Below are 16,728 nucleotides of genomic sequence, written 5' to 3'. Positions count from 1 at the left end.
CTTTAAGGTCTGATGCAGGAAACTATTCCAATTAAGGAAATAAAAAGCACATGCTTAAGTTTAAGCAGGTGCTTAAGTATTTTGGTGAGTTGAAAGTTATGTACTTAAATCTTTCATACATATTTGCTAAATAGATGTAGTGTAAGTTAGTATTTTACAGAAGGGAAAGCTAATGTATCAGAATAAAAATAGTCTCTAGAAAACCTAACTAGAATTCAGATTTTTAAACCTTCAAATTTAGTTGGATTTTTTTATATTAACAGAAGCACTTAAAACGGAGTCCAAATCCATTTTCCAAAGGCTTCTGCAGTTGACAAGCTTCACAAAATGCAGAATGTATGTGCTAGATCCGTTGAATCCCACGTATGGGTATGAAAAATCTAGTTGTTGTGCATGTAAATGCAAGCTTCTGCTTGTGTAACCCGTACATATACATTTGGCCTGACTCACCTGTTCCTTGGGCATTTGAAAATTTGGCTTATAATGTTCATCCCCTCCACTGACTTTCATTTCTGGAGACTTATTCTTTAACAATCCCTTAGTAAAAATAATAATAATTATCCTGATGTTCACTTGCTTATATCTAGTAAAATAATTAAATCCTCTAGGACAAAATAGCCTTGCATCACTACCTAGGTAAAAGTCCAGAGTCATTTTGACTCTGATTGTTTTCATTCAGAAGGATCCGATGCAAAGACATCCTGGATCAGAAGTTCACTTTTTGTTTTCTAGCTGCAAAATTTTGTGAAAACAAAATTGAAATGCCCCACAGTGCAGAATATTAGAAGGTGTACATTTAAGCCCACGCAATGTCTGCAGCTCAATTCTAGACTATAGGTGTCAGAAGACAGCTACCTGCCTGAAGAAATGGCTGGCCCTTCCTCCCTATCCAGTAGGACTTCAGAGTTACGAACACCAGCGTTACGAACTGACTAATCAACCACACATCTCATTTTAGTACTGGAAGTACACAATCAGGCAGCAGGAGGGGAAAATATAGTACAGCATGGTTAAACTAAAACTACTACAAAAATAAAGGGAAAGCAGCATTTTCCTTCTGCATAGCAAATCTTCAAAGTCAATGTTCAGTTGTAAACTTTTTGAAAGAATAATAATGTTTTGTTCAGAGTTACGACCATTTCAGACTTACAAACAACCTCCACTCCTGAGGTTCATAACTCTGAGGTTCTACTGTATTTGGAGCTCTAGACAGACATCTTCTTAGTCATTTTTTTCTCATGAAGCCAGCATTATATTGTCATCCAAGCACAGGAGAAGCATGGACTCTTCTGAGCTGGTCTTATATTGTGTTGACAGACCAATTCTTCTGAATAGAATCTACAATGTTCAATCCTTTCAACTGGTTTGAATATGTCTAGATCATGTGAACATGAATTTTATCTGAGTGTTCACCCACCTCTAATTTAATCCCAATTCTCCTTTCTTTACTTCAGATATCTATCTGATATCCCAATTCTCCTTTCTTTACTTCAGATATCTATCTGATATCATGTGTCTGGGGCTCCATGCAACTTCCATTGATTTCAATGTCTTCCCAGCCCTGAAAGGACTAACACCTGACCACACCCAAACATCTTTCAGTCCCTTCCTTCAGGGAATAGTTTATTAATTAAAACAAAAAATTTAGCAAAGTTACACAAACCAAAGCTGTTCCACTGACCAACACAGGACATAGGGCCCAGAGGACTGTGTGTGTGTGTCTGTATCTCTCTTCTACCTGGCCAGTCACAGGAGTCAACCTTCAGTTGAACTCATAAACCTTTATAAGGACTACCTGACCCATCCCAGCTGGGTCTCAAATAGGGCTAGCTAGTCACAGACCTCCTGGCCCTTAAGTGTATGTCTACACAGTTCCTGGAAGTGAGCCTTCCAGCCCTAGCTGACAGACTCAGGCTAGCGGAGCTCACACCAAGGCTCTAAAAATAGCCTTTAAAGTGCCACCGGACTCCTTGTTGTTTTCGTGGATACAGACTAACACGGCTACCCCCCGATACTTAAAAATAGTTGTGTGGACAGTGCTTTGAAGTTGCTGCTTGGGCTAAAGCTCAGGCTCTGCAGCCCATCCACCTCCCTAGACGTCATTCCAGGAAAGGAAGAGAGAGAGTAGGAGCCTAACTGTGGGGTGAGTAAAAGAATGGAATGAATTAAAAGAAGGAAGGATAAAAGGAAAGCAAAACCAAACAAAATCATCAATTATACTCCTAAAACATGGTTAGAAAAGGAAAGCAAAACAAAGGAATACACACACACGGAATGGAGAATTCTTGAAAATTTGACTCATTTCCTGGGCATAAGGGCATTCAGGTTTTTGGGTCACATCCATCAGCACTGTATTTCCAGATTTGTTTTGAATCAAATTGGGAATCAGGTACAACTATTTAACAGTGAAGTTAATTTTCTATTGCATCAGGTTGGTAAGGGAAAGTGATAATATCATCTTCGCTTGGAGTCCTTCAATTGACACTGGTTGTCTTTATGATCCAATTCAATCACAAGCTAGTGTTCTTGACAGCGGTCATTTACACAGTAGGGAAGAATGATGTGCTTCACTGCAGAAATTATTCGTGAAATTCTATAGCTATGTTACACAGGTCAGACCAAATTATATTAAGTTGCATTCTGGCCAACTAGGAATGATTCTGGGGATGATCAGGACTAGTGTATACTAATGAAGGACTCTACACTCATGCTGTAGATTGCATGAAGCGGATGACAGGGAATGGCAGAGCGCTTATGCCAAAAGCCCTCCCGCCTTCATGAGCAAGCACAAGGGTTATTGCAGCCTTAGGCCACAGTAACCCCTAGTGAGCTTCTGAAGGACGTTTGGGAGAAAGATGGATCAGACTAAAATTGTCTGAATGGGAAAACACCTTAAAGTTTGCTGTGGGAGGGCATTCCCTTACCCCTTCTTCAATCATCATGTAGGTCAACCAATCCCACCTTTGCTGGGATGACAGCTTTGTTTCAGAGTGCGCAGCCAAGAGTGGTTTCAGTCAGGTGGAAGAGCAAAGCTCTGTTGTACTAGGTGCTGTAAAAATAAATACATTTCCTGCCCTAAGGAGCTTACCATCTAAATTCGCAAAGAAAATATTATCATCCCTATTTTACAGGTGGGAAGAAAGCTAATGTTGGGCCAATTTTTAAAAAGGGTAAACAGGATGACCCGAGTAATTATAGGCCTGTCAGCCTGTTACCAATCCTGGGTAAGATAATGGAGCAGTTGATACAGGACTTGATTAATAAAGAATTAAAGGAGGGTAATATAATTAATGCAAATCAATGTGGGTCTATGGAAAATAAATCTTGCCAAACTAGCTTGCTAGCTTTTTTTTATGAGATTACAAGTGGGATTGATAAAAGTAATAGTGTTGATGTAATATACTTGGACTGCGGTAAGGTGTTTGACTTGGTACCACATGATATTTTGATTAAATAATTAGAACAATATAATGGTACACATTATGTGGCTAACTGGCTAATAGATAAGTGTCAGAATATAACTGCAAACAGCGAATCTTCATCAACTGGGTGTATTCCGAGGTGGGGGGTGTCCCTCTGCACTTAGCCCTATGCTTTTTAGCATTTTTATCAATGATCTGGAAGAAAACAAAATCATCACTGATTAAGTTTGCAGATGACCTAAAATTTGGGGGAGTGGTAAAATAATGAAGAGGCCAAGTCACCGATTCAGCGCTATCTGGATCAATGGTAAACTTGGTGCAAGCACACAATGTACATTTTAATATGGCACAATGTAAATGTGTACATCTGGGAAAAAAAGAATGTGAGCCATACTTACAGGATGGTGGACTCTGGCCTGGGAAGCTGTGTCTCTGAGAAATATTTGGGGGTCAGAGTAAATAATCAGCTGAATGTGAGCTCCCCATCTGACATGTGGCCAAAAGAACTAGTGAGATCCTGGGATACATAAACAGGGGAATCTCAAGTAGGAGTAGAAGGATTATTTTACCTCTCTATTTGGCACTGATGAGACCTCTGCCAGAATACTGTCGCCAGTGCCCACAACTCAAGAACGATGTTGATAAATTAGTGATGGTTCAGAGAAGATCCTTGAGAATGATTAAAAGATTAGAAAACATGCTTTATAGTGGTAAACTCAAAGAGCTCAATCTATTTAGCTTAATAAAGAGAAGGTTATGGAGTGACTTGATCAGTCTGTAAGTATCCATGTGAGAAACAAATATTTAATAATGGGCTCTTTGGTCAAGCAGAGAAAGGTATATCATGATTCAGTGGCTGGAAATTGAAGCTAGACAAGTTCAGATTGGAAATAGGGCATACATTTTTAACAGTGAGAGTACAGTAATTAACAATTGGAATAATTTACCAAGGTTCGTGGAGGATTCTTAATTAATGACAATTTTTTAAAATCAAGATTGGATGTTTTTTCTAAAAGATATCTCTAGGAAGTATTTTGCAGAAGTTCTATGGCCTGTGTTATACAGGAGGTCAGACTAGATGATCAAAATTGTCCCTTCTGACCTTGAAATCTATGAATAAACAGAGGCATTCGGACATCTCTACCAGAATCAGATCTTCTACAGTGTACGCTACCATCTTAGCTACAAGGGCATCCTTATTTTCTAGATCAGCCTTCTTTTCTCTAGGATGGATTCTGCCACCATACTCAGTCCGAGTCGTACCCCATTCCTTGAATAGAAACAATGTATGTATTCACTGAATAAGGAACTAATGGACTAAATTGACCAGCCCTTATTCAGTCACAGAGACGAAGAAGAGACCATTTATTCCTCTACTCGTTCCTTCTGAGATTGCAACACCAGTCACAGGGCTGAAACAACCAGGGCTTATATGCTTGATACTTTTCCCAAGTGGGTGGGATAGAGGTAGAGAGGAACAAGAAGAGGGAAAATCCTGTGCTCAGCTGCTTACCCCAACGGCCTGGCTTAGATAAGTGAAGTAAGTTCCTGCTTCCCTGCTCACCAGAGCAAAGGGGGAACAGGGGAGGAATTGTGGCTCTCTGAGACGTAATTTATTCTCTGGGGTACTCTTGGGGTTGGGCAGCTACATGCCACCCCTTACTTAGTGCTAACTGTAAAGTTAAAATCCAGCTCAAAGGGTATAATCTTAGCCCCATTGAAGTCAATGACAAAACTCTCAATGAGTTCAGTGGGCCCAGGATTTCACCCAAAGTGAGTAAGGTGGCAGAACCTGGCTTTCGCTCCTTAATATCTAATTTCCTATTCTCTTTGATCTAGTTTACTCTGACATGGGACAGGTCTACTATGTATATGAGTTAAGGAACATTTTTATTTTAAATACTCTCTCTGAATCACAAGGCACATGGGTCAAGGTCACAGTCTGTTTAGGCCATTTGATCTTTCTGCCCATGTAACCAGTGCTCAGCTCTCTTTAATGGTTAATGCCATAAGATTGCAGCAACAATGCGGACTTCTAAAAGCCATTTCCTAAGAATGTCTTCATCTTATATCCTTAAACGCACACACGAACCCCACAATGATGTTAGGAGGAAGCTGCATGTTATATAGTTTAGTGGAGGGTCAGAAAAGTTGTTTATATGATACCAGTGCAAGAAGTCCATTAAATGTACTTAGAACAAATGTCAAAAGCATCAGAAAACAATGCTGTGGGGCTTGATATTGACACGTACCCTTTTAAATTGCAGGCTATTGATTTGCTGTCTGGTGCACACATCAGGGAAGCAGTCATTTCATCCTTTTTAGTTAATGTTCCACAAGGCCACACATAAGGGGGTCTGAAATGCTCCCCACCCCACAAAGCTGCAGGCAATAAAAGTTTACTTCTTCCCCTCTCCCATCCTGTTTTGTTTTTTTTCTCTTTTGATTTAAACTTATGTGCTTCTGGCTGCCTCTCAGTGTCAAGAGCTTGTGTGGTGGTGTAAAAACTGGCCTTAAAAATTACTTTAATTGCAGACTTATCTGTAAAAAATCTGTGAAAGTTCCTACAATGTTACAAAAACCTATCATAGAAAAAGTTGGTAGAAAATAGGTTGTTTTTAATAATGAATGTTATAAGCCGGTGCAAAGAAACCAGAGACTAAATTAGTTCAGGCAACTCAGGCCTGCTGATTTGGTTCAAGGACAATGTTGCAAACGTGCTTGGTAAAAATAGAAGATGTAAAACCAAAAATTAATGACTCAAAATTGGCATGTCAAACAGGCCTAATATGTGGACAAAAATAATGAGGGGGATAAACTATGCCACCCATTTTTTTGCCCTTTTTGGGGTTCTTAAAAAGAGATTTTGAAAATCTTGGCAGCTCTTGCCCCATCCCATCGCATCTCAATTTCCCTGACTCCGAAGACAGAGGGAGAAGCCCAGACCAAAGAATGTTCTTCCTGAGCAGCAAGCCAGCAGGCCTTGTTCTTGGTTACGGAACTCTGTTTTTCCTATGTGGGTCCTGAAAGTCATCATGACATCCATGCCTCAGCCCATCAGTGGGGATAGCTAATTCCCCAAACCACAGAGATACATAAGATCCAGTTCTGTCTCCCTTTCCTTTTGTGTTACTATCTGCCCCTGCCCTATCCTACCCTATCCCTCACTCTCTCCGTTTTTTATTGAATCCTGAAATCAACTGCACTGTATCAGCACAGCAAGATGAGATAGCCAGAACTTTGCCCTGCCTAAGAAGGAAGGACACAACCAGATAATGTCTCTGATTGGAATGTGAACCAGGGACCAGGCAACAGGTGTTGTGTCGACCTGCCAACCAAAGCCATCCAGGATTCCAAAAACATCAACAAAAGCCTTTGCTCCCATCTTCCCCGACCATTTCTATCCTCTCTCTCCCCTCCACCTCTCTGTCTGTCTGTCTATATCTATCTGGCTGTAAAAAACAGGAGAAGTGAATATCCTTCACACATCAGGACTGAGAGTAAAATTAATCCTTTCCTTTTTTATCAAAAAAAAAAATTGTTAGTGAAAATAAGAGACTCTAATATTTTGCCTTTAAAAGAAAAGAGAATTTCATAAGTTTTAATTGTTTGTTTTGTGTCATTACTCAATTTCAGTTTCAGTATAAATACTTGGGTTTGGTTTCTTGTTCTTTCTGTTTCATGAATAAACTTTCACCTATAGAATGAGTGAATGAGTGCTTTTAAGTGTTTGCCAAAAAAACTGAATAAACCCACACCTCTGTTTTTTTGTTTTTTGTTTAAAAGCTTTGAAATACTGTTTCAGTGTTGAAAAGTGAAAGGTTAATAACACCTTTAAGTCATTTAGCCCTTGAAATCAATGCAACAGTGGTTGGAAAGAATCTAAACAAGATGAATCTCTAAAATAATCCCCCACAAAAGGGGCTAAGGTGCAGAGCAGGACACTTTATACAGAGGATCCCAGGTGTGATGGTTACAGCTGGTCAAAAAATTGTGAACAGGGGGAGGGGCAGAGGATTGGGGGCATGTGATGTGTTTTCACTGAAATTTGAATGTTGACAAAAATAATAAAAATTTGAAAAAATTGGATTGGCTTTACTGATGGTGCAGATCAGGCCTTGATGAGAGACTCTGGAAGGGTCCCAGCTCCTGTTAATGTTTTTAATAAAGACATCTATGCCCTTAGATGGTGCCTTTCATCTGTGGGTCACTAAGTATTTTGTTATTTATATATTTATTATTAGTATTACTGTAGTGCCTAGGAGCTAAGCGCTGTACACACACAGGACGAAAAGACAGTCCCACCCCCAAGGGTCTTGCAAGCTAAGTATAAGACAAGAGACAACACATGGATGCAGACAGACTGGAAAAAATGGGATGATATTGGTCAGCATGATAGTCAGTGGTCTCAGCACAACAGCTGCCTGACCAGTGTGAAGATTTTTTTTCCACAGGCATCATGGCAAAGGAGATTTTAAAGAAGGATTTGAAGGTGGATAATGAGGTAGCTTTGTGGATGTTTATGGGGAGCATTTCCCTTGCTGCCCGAGCTACTTGGGAGGAAGTACAAAAGGTGCTTTTTGAAAAATCTAACAGGTGGGCAATGAAAGCCGGCATCACGGGCTGATCGAAGGTGAGCAGCAAGTGTTTGATGCTGTACAAATATTGGTTAGCTAAGCCTCAGTGCCATTATTTCTACTTAACTGAAATCAATTCAAAATAAAATAGTCTCTTTCACTTATCTGCCTGCCTCAATCTACTCCATTGCTACTTCAGAAATCTAGACTTAAATTTGGAGTCTATCAGAAACAAAACAAAAACAAACCGTTCCCCATCCCAATATCATTTCTTTCAATTGAAGTAACAGGCATAGGCACCCATTCACCCTTCCTTAAATTATAGGAAGAATTGCAGTGGGACAACAGTGTCTAAATACACTGTATCTTATGCATGCCTTGTGTTAGGCCTGTGGATCAAATCCTAATATCTACACTGTAGCTGGGAGTAAGCGTCACAGCCAAGGTAAACAGATTCATGCTAGCTCGTCAATAGTGCACTAAAAATATCTGTGTGGATGTTGTGGCACCAATGGAGCCACCTGAGTTCAAACCCACCTTAACCCCTGCATCCAAGGGTATGTCTACACTACAAAATTAGGTCAAATTTATAGAAGTCGGTTGTTTAGAAATCGTTTTTATAAAGTTGATTGTGTGTGTCCCCACAAAAAATGCTCTAAGAGCATTAAGTCGGCGGACTGCGTCCACAGTACCGAGGCTAGCGTCGACTTCCAGAGCGTTGCACTGTGGGAAGCTGTGGGTAGCTATCCCACAGTTCCTGCAGTCTCCACCGCCCATAGGAATTCTGGGTTGAGATCCCAATGCCTGATGGGGCAAAAACAGTGTTGCGGGTGATTCTGGGTACATGTTGTCCGGCCTCCCACTCCCTCCATCCCTCCGGGAAAACAACGGCAGACAATCGTTTCGTGCCTTTTTTCAGCCCAGACGCCATAGCACTGGGATCATGGAGCCCGCTCAGATCATTGCGGCAATTATGAGCACTATAACCAACACGCACATTATCCTGGAGTATATGCAGAACCAGAACCTGCCAAAGCAAAACCAGGCAAGGAGGCGACGGCAGCACGGTGACTAGACTGATGAGGAAATAGACATGGACATAGGCTTCTCACAAAGTATGGGCCCTGGGAATGTGCACATCATGGTGTTAATGGGGCAGGTTCATGACAATTCCGGGCCTGGGAAACAAGCACAGACTGGTGGGACCACATAGTGTTGCAGGTCTGGGATGATTCCCAGTGACTGAGAAACTTTTGCATGCGTAAGGGCACTTTCATGGAACTTTGTGACTTGCTTTCCCCTGCCCTGAAGCGCCAGAATACCAAGATGAGAGCAGCCCTCACAGTTGAGAATCAAGTGGCGATAGCCCCGTGGAAGCTTGCAACGCCAGACAGCTACCGGTCAGTCAGGCATCAATTTGGAGTGGGCAAATCTACTGTGGGGGCTGCTGTGATCCAAGTAGCCAATGCAATCAAAGAGCTGCTGATATCAAGGGTAGTGACTCTGGGAAATGTGCAGGTCATAGTGGAGGGCTTTGCTGCAATGGGATTCCCTAGCTGTGGTGGGGCGATAGACAGAACCCATATCCCTATCTTGGCACCAGAGCACCAAGCCAGCGAGTACATAAACTGTAAGGGGTACTTTTCAATGCTGCTGCAAGCACTGGTGGATCACAAGGGATGTTTCGCCAACATCAATGTGGGATGGCTGGGAAAGGTACATGACGCTCGCATCTTCAGGAACTCTGGTCTGTTTCAAAAGCTGCAGGAAGGGACTTTCTTCCTAGACCAGAAAATAACCGTTGGGGATGTTGAAATGCCTATAAGTTATCCTTGGGGACCCAGCCTACCCCTTAATGCCATGGTTCATGAAGCCATACACAGGCAGCCTGGACAGTAGTCAGGACCTGTTCAACTATAGGCTGAGCAAGTGCAGAATGGTGGTAGAATGTACATTTGGACGTTTAAAAGCACGCTGGCACAGTTTATTGACTCGGCTAGACCTCAGCGAAACCAATATTCCCATTGTTATTGCTGCTTGCTGTGCGCTCCACAATATCTGTGAAAGTAAGGGGGAGACATTTATGGCAGGGTGGGAGGTTGAGGCAAATCACCTGGTCGCTGATTACGTGCAGCCAGACACCAGGGCGGTTAGAAGAGCACAGCAGGGCGCGGGGCGCATCAGAGAAGCTTTGAAAACCAGTTTCATGACTGCCCAGGCTACGGTGTGAAAATTCTGTTTGTTTCTCCTTGATGAACCCCCCTCCACCCCGGTTCACTCTACTTTCCTGTAAGCTAGACACCCTCCCCGCCCCCCTTCGATCACCGCTTGCAGAGGCAATAAAGTCATTGTTACTTCACATTCATGCATTCTTTATTAATTCATCACACAAATAGGATGATAACTGCCAAGGTAGCCCAGGAGGGGTGGGGGAGGAGGGAAGGACACACTGCACTTTAAAACTTTAAAACTTATTGAAGGCCAGCCTTCTGTTGCTTTGGCAATCCTCTGGGATGGAGCGGCTGGGTAGCCGGAGGCCCCCTCACCGCGTTCTTGGGCGTCTGGGTGAGGAGGCTATGGAACTTGGGGAGGAGGGCTGTTGGTTACACAGGGGCCATAGCGGCGGTCTCTGCTCCTGCTGCCTTTCCTGCAGCTCAACCATACGCTGGAGCATATCAGTCCGACTCTAGCAGCCGGAACATCCACCATTCAGCCTGCCACCTCTCCTTGCATTCATATTGTGCTTTCCTGCACTCTGACATTGTCTGCTTCCATCCATTCTGCTGTGCTTTGTCAGCGTGGGAGGACATCCGGAGCTCCGAGAATATCTCATCCCGAGTGCATTTTTTTCGCCTTCTAATCTTTGCTAGCCTCTGCGAAGGAGAAACATTTGCAGCTGGTGGAGGAAAAGGTAGATTGGTAGTTAAAAAGACACATTTTAGAGAACAATAGGATCAGTCTTTCCCGTTAAACCTTGCTGTTCACATTACACAGCACATGTTCTTTCGTTACAGGTTGCATTTTGCCTCTTATTTATATTGAGGGCCTGCCGGTTTGGTGTGAGAGATCACTCACGCAGTGCTAGGCAACAGAATTCGGCTTGCAGGCAGCCATGGTAAACCACAGTCTTTTGGCTTCTTTAACCTTCATAACATGTGGGAATGGTTTCAAACAGCAGCGCCCTCATTTCCCATACCAAGCGGCCGTTGGGTTGGCCATTTAAAATGGGTTGGCAATTTAAAAGGAGGTACTGCGGTTTGCGGGTTAGCGTGCAGCACAAACCCAAATCCCCCTCCCACACACACACACGCGCAATTCTCTGGGATGATCACTTCACCCCTCCCCCCACCGCATGGCTAATAGCGGGGAACATTTCTGTTCAGCCACACAGCCAAACAGCCGAGCAGGAACGGGCATCTCTGAATGTCCCCTTAATAAAAGCACCCCATTTCAACCAGGTGACCATGAATGATATCACTCTCCTGAGGATAACACAGAGAGATAAAGAACGGATGTTGTCTGTATGCCAGCAAACACCGGGACCATACGCTGCCATGCTTTGTTATGTAATGATTCCAGACTACGTGCTACTGGCCTGGGCCTGGGGTGATAAAGTGTCCTACCATGGCGAACGGAATGAGGCAGCCCTCCCTAGAAACCTTTTGCAAAGCCTTTGAGAGTACATCCAGGAGAGCTTTATGGAGATGTCCCTGGAGGATTTCCGCTCCATCCCCATACACGTTAACAGACTTTTCCAGTAGCCGTACTGGCCGCAAATGCCAGGGCAAATTAATCATTAAACATGCTGCTTGTCTAATATTTACAAAGGTACACTCACCAGAGGTCCCTTTTCCACCCTCAGGGACCAGGAGTATGCCTTGGGTGGATTCAGGGGTTACTGGCTCCAGGTCCAGGGTGAAAAACGTATCTTGGCTGTTGGGGAAACCGGTTTCTCCGCTTCCTTGCTGTGAGCTATCTTCAAGATCTTCATCATCATCTTCCTTGTCCCCAAAACCCGCTTCCGTGTTGCGTGATTCTCCATTGATGGAGTCAAAGTACAGGGTTGGGATAGTGGTGGCTGCACCCCCTAGCATGGCATGCAGCTCAGAGTAGAAACAGCATGTCTGCGGCTCTGCCCCCGACCTTCTGTTTGCCTCTCTGGCTTTGTGGTAGGCTTGCCTTAGCTCCTTAATTTTCACGCGGCACTGCTGTGCGTCCCTGTTATGGCCTCTGTCCTTCATGCCCTTTGAGACTTTTTCTAATGTTTTGGCATTTTGTTTACTGCAACCGAGTTCAGCTAGCACTGATTCATCTCCCCATATGGCGAGCAGATCCCGTAACTCCCGTTCGGTCCATGCTGGAGCTCTTTTGCGATTTTGGGACTCCATCTTGGTCACCTCTGCTGATGAGATCTGCACTCACCTGCACCTTGCCACGCTGGACAAACAGGAAATGAGATTCAAAAGTTCACGGGCCTTTTCCTGTCTACCTGGCCAGTGCATCTGAGTTGAGAGTGCTGTCCAGAGCGGTCACAATGGAGCACTCTGGGATAGCTCCCGGAGGCCAAAACCATTGAATTGCGTCCACACTACCCCAAAATCGACCCAGCAAGGCTGATTTCAGCGCTAATCCCCTCATCGGAGGTGGAATAAAGAAATCGATTTAAAGAGCCCTTTAAGTCGAAAAAAAAGGGCTTCGACGTGTGGACGGGTCCAGGCTTAAATCAAGGTAACGCTGCTAAATTCGACCTACAATCGTAGTGTAAACCAGGCCTAAGTTTGGCTGGCAAGCTTGTGCCTCTGCTGGTGCCACAACATCTACACAGATATTTTTAGTGTGCTAGTGTGAGTCCCACTAGTGCTAGTGTGAGTCCCACTAGCACAAGTCTGACTACCCAGGCTGGGAGACTCACTCCCAGCTGTCATGTGGACACCCTAAATCACTCACATTCAGTGGCGCTGGAACAGTTTTTAGAGTGGGGATGCTGAGCTGCTCCCGCTTTTCCCCCCTAGAGCTGGGGCCGGGAGCAGGGTTGTGGCTTTGGGAAGGGGGGATGTGGACAGAGGTAAGGCAGGTGCCTCAGCTGGGGGCAGGTGCAGAGCCCCGGGCTGGGGCTAGGAGCTGAATCCCCAGATGCGGAGCCAGTGTTTGGGACCCCACGCAAAACCTAGGGGTGCCTCGGCAACCCTGCACCCTTAGTTCCCGCGCCTATGCTCACATTCCAGTACAAGAAGAATTAAATACAATCAGAGTTCAGTATAAGAGATTTCCACTTCCATTACATTCAGCCAGAAGTGACAAAAACAAGGTGAAAGATCTCATTTAGGGTATGACCACACTAAATTGAAATGCTCCAGTGTATCCTTCGCTTCACTCTCAGCAAAAGATTCATCTAATCAAATTCAGATGGGCCCACATGACACGTCATTTGATTGTCACACTCCATCTGTTGTGGTGGGAACTGGGTAATTGGCTACATAGCTGAGATGATAGCCTATTGGTGCAAATGTCATGTTTTGACAGCAGCCTGTGGAAAGTAATATTTTCAAATGTCCTGTTATTAAATAAAGTTACTTGGAAAGAGTCCTTTCCCGTGTAGAAGCTGTTGATCTCTAAACACAAACACCGCTCCTGAACAAGAAATTGCTTTTGCATGTGAAGGCATAAGAACATCTGCAATTTTAGGCTCAATTAACTTCTGGAGCTACTTAGAAGAATGGCTCTGCCATGTTGATTTTCAAGCCTTTCCTCCCTAGTAAGCTAAATATGTCTTATTTAACTTGACAAATTATACAGTGTTGTTGAGAAGAAACAGATAATTATCATGCTAGAACTTGGATTTCTATTGTGCTAATCACTCTAAACCTAGATGTACCATGTTGCCCTGCTAACATGGAGGAGTTGTTGGGGATGCAGCTAGTTTCACTTTCTTGATAGCTGATGGAGCCCTCAGCTTTGTCAAATGTTGGCTTACAGTATGTAAGCAATAGCTTGTACTGTTAATGAGTCTGTCTGAATTTAATAAAAATTAAACATGAAATGAAAAAGCAATCAGTTTGTGATGGGGTGTGTACCCTACACAGGCTCTGAAAGAGATAAGGTGGGCCTGAGAGGCTAATTATGCTACCTGGCTCCACCTGGAGGGTGGGCCAAGCTTAACTAAAGATGAGTCCCAGCTGGGAAAGGAACTGGGTGGCTAGTTTAGGCAGGAAGTTTGGAGCAGAAAGAGGCTATAGGTCTGAGAAGATTGGTGAGACTACTGGCAAAGGAGGATAGCATTAAAAAAGCATTACTTTGCTTTTTAAAAAAATACAGGACTTGGTGAGAGGATAAAGATTTTTGCTTATGTGAAAACTGAAGTAGGTGGCCAACATAGCCTATACATAGACAGTGAGGAACTCTGCAGTCATTCTCTGGGATTAGTGAATAGGGAGACAAGAGAGACCATAAGTGAGTAGGGAGATCAAGGAAAAAGCCCAGAGGAAGAATAAGACAAGTCTGACAAGTAACCAGGAGAGATACAGAGCAGCTGTTACGGTGGAGCAGGTTCTGGTGCTGTGCCCTGAAAAAAAGGCAGGGACTAGACATTCTGGGAGAGAGCTCTGGGAGGCATTTGAACAGGGAATAGAGCAAGGGAAACTAGAGAGGGACAAAAGACCAAGCCTAAGGAGGGTGGAAGTGAGTTTGTTTAATTTTGTTGGTTTGGAATTTTGTTGGGGGATTCCAGGGGTGAGGTCTGAGAGTCCCAGCCCTGAAAGAGGGGTGAACCTAGAAGGGTTGCAGGGGAGAAAACCTGACACATGCTGGGTAGAAATAAGTCCAGGGAGGCAGCAACAAGGAGTCTTGTGGAGTAGACCTTGGTTGCTAGTTATAGATTCCTTGGGCTGGAACCTGGTGTAGTGGGAGGACCTGGATTCCCTTACCAGTCACTCATGAGTTGGCATGAAGCCAGAGAAGGGATAAAGGATGACGGAGGACCCTGAGAAAAGGGTGTGAGGAATAAGGGCCCAAAGTTGTGGCCAAAGACCTTTTTGTAAGGACATTTTAATTGTTTATTTGTTGGACTTTCTGTTACCCTGGCAAGGGTGGACTTAAAGACTTGTCCCCTTCAGAATTAGTTTCAAGGACTGTGGGGGGAACTTGGGGAACCCTCTATGATGTGCTGTGTTAAACATTTCTGCAAGGGAACATCTTGGTTTTGGTCTAGGAAAATCTGGGTTGATATTTAAGGGGGAACACCTTTGGGTGGGAGACCAAGAGTAAGGCTGTGTTGTGGAAGGCTTGCCCTAGGGGTAGGAAAGAACATAAGAGGGAAGCAGTGTCATGGTGTGATACTGGCCCTTTAAGAGGGAAGAGGTAGTGCAACTGTGATGTGTCAGCTGATCCCCAGTGGGCTTAAAAGTGGGCACCTGGGCCCTAGAATGGAGACATCTGATGAGTCAAAGCTGCTTGCGTCAGTCAGGAAAAGGGCAGGGGAGTGCTCCCTGGCTGGCTGAAGGTCAGGGAGCAGCCAAGGGAGTTGCCAACTGAACTGATTTCTAAGCCAGATGAAGGCAGGGGAACAGCAGAGGGGCTTATACGCTGACCTCTGCATGCTGGAAAGCTGAACTGGGGGGGGGGGGGGTGAAAGGGCCAAGGGGAGTGAGGGATGGTCCCTTGGTGAGGCTGAACTCCAGCACAGAGGAATGTGGGGGTTCCCGCTGTTAAGAGAAGTGCAATGGGATACTCATGTGAGTAAAGCAAACATAATTTGTCCCTTGCAATACATCAGCTCAGGGAACTGGATATTTGGAGTCATCTTAAAAGTGGAAATCACTTTAAAGCAATGGAAAAAATAATCTTACTCACAGAAATGTAATTAAAATATGATGCAAAAGCTCTTATTTTAGATGTGCAACTAAATTCCAAGAATTTAGTTAAAATGACTTAAAAGTACACTTAGTAAAAACATTAATTTTCAGTACAAAGGGAAAAATGTCATATTTTATGTATTCAAGTTATGGACTCTGTCCGTACAAGTCTGTGCATATGAATGGTTTGCTAAATTTTCCATCTTATGTTAGTCATACACTGGGCTGTTGACTCCACTGGGGTTATGAAACAGAATCTAGCAAAACAGGGGATTAACTTTAAGTACATGAGAATTCCCACAGAAAGGGTAGCATGTGAACAGTCCCATGGACTATGAAATGATAAGTGAAGTCAGCAGGTATGACTTCATTGCATCTGGGAGCAAGCCTCCAAGCCTGGATACACAGACTTAAAATAGCTGGGTAGATGTTGTGTCAGGCTCGCAAGCCACCCCCACTCCCCAGACTTTAAAGCCCAAGCTCTAGCCCAAGATGCAACATTTACACAGCTATTCTTAGTGTGCTAGCACAAGCCATGCTAATACAAATCTGTGGACCTCGGCTAGGAGGCTCACTCAAGATGCAGTGTCGATGTACCCAATGGGACCACTCACATGCTTAGAGTTAAATGCATGCTAAAGTGCTTTGCTTTGGTACAAGTGTTTGCCTGCATGTGGTCTTCAGAATCAGGCTCCATATGTATTTAATACATTACACACAAAAAACTACATTAAAAGAACAGTATTAAGGTCAAGCACTTGAAAGTTAGAAAATACCAGAATTAAGGTTACCTGTGCAACTTTAATGTGACTTCCTTGTACAAATGCATTATATGACAGTCTGCAATTACAAAATCACATACTTTTTTATTCGGAGGAC

The sequence above is a fragment of the Malaclemys terrapin genome, chromosome 1 (assembly GCF_027887155.1).
Source record: "Malaclemys terrapin pileata isolate rMalTer1 chromosome 1, rMalTer1.hap1, whole genome shotgun sequence".
NCBI lineage: Eukaryota > Metazoa > Chordata > Testudines > Emydidae > Malaclemys > Malaclemys terrapin.
This window is presented reverse-complemented; position numbering follows the sequence as displayed.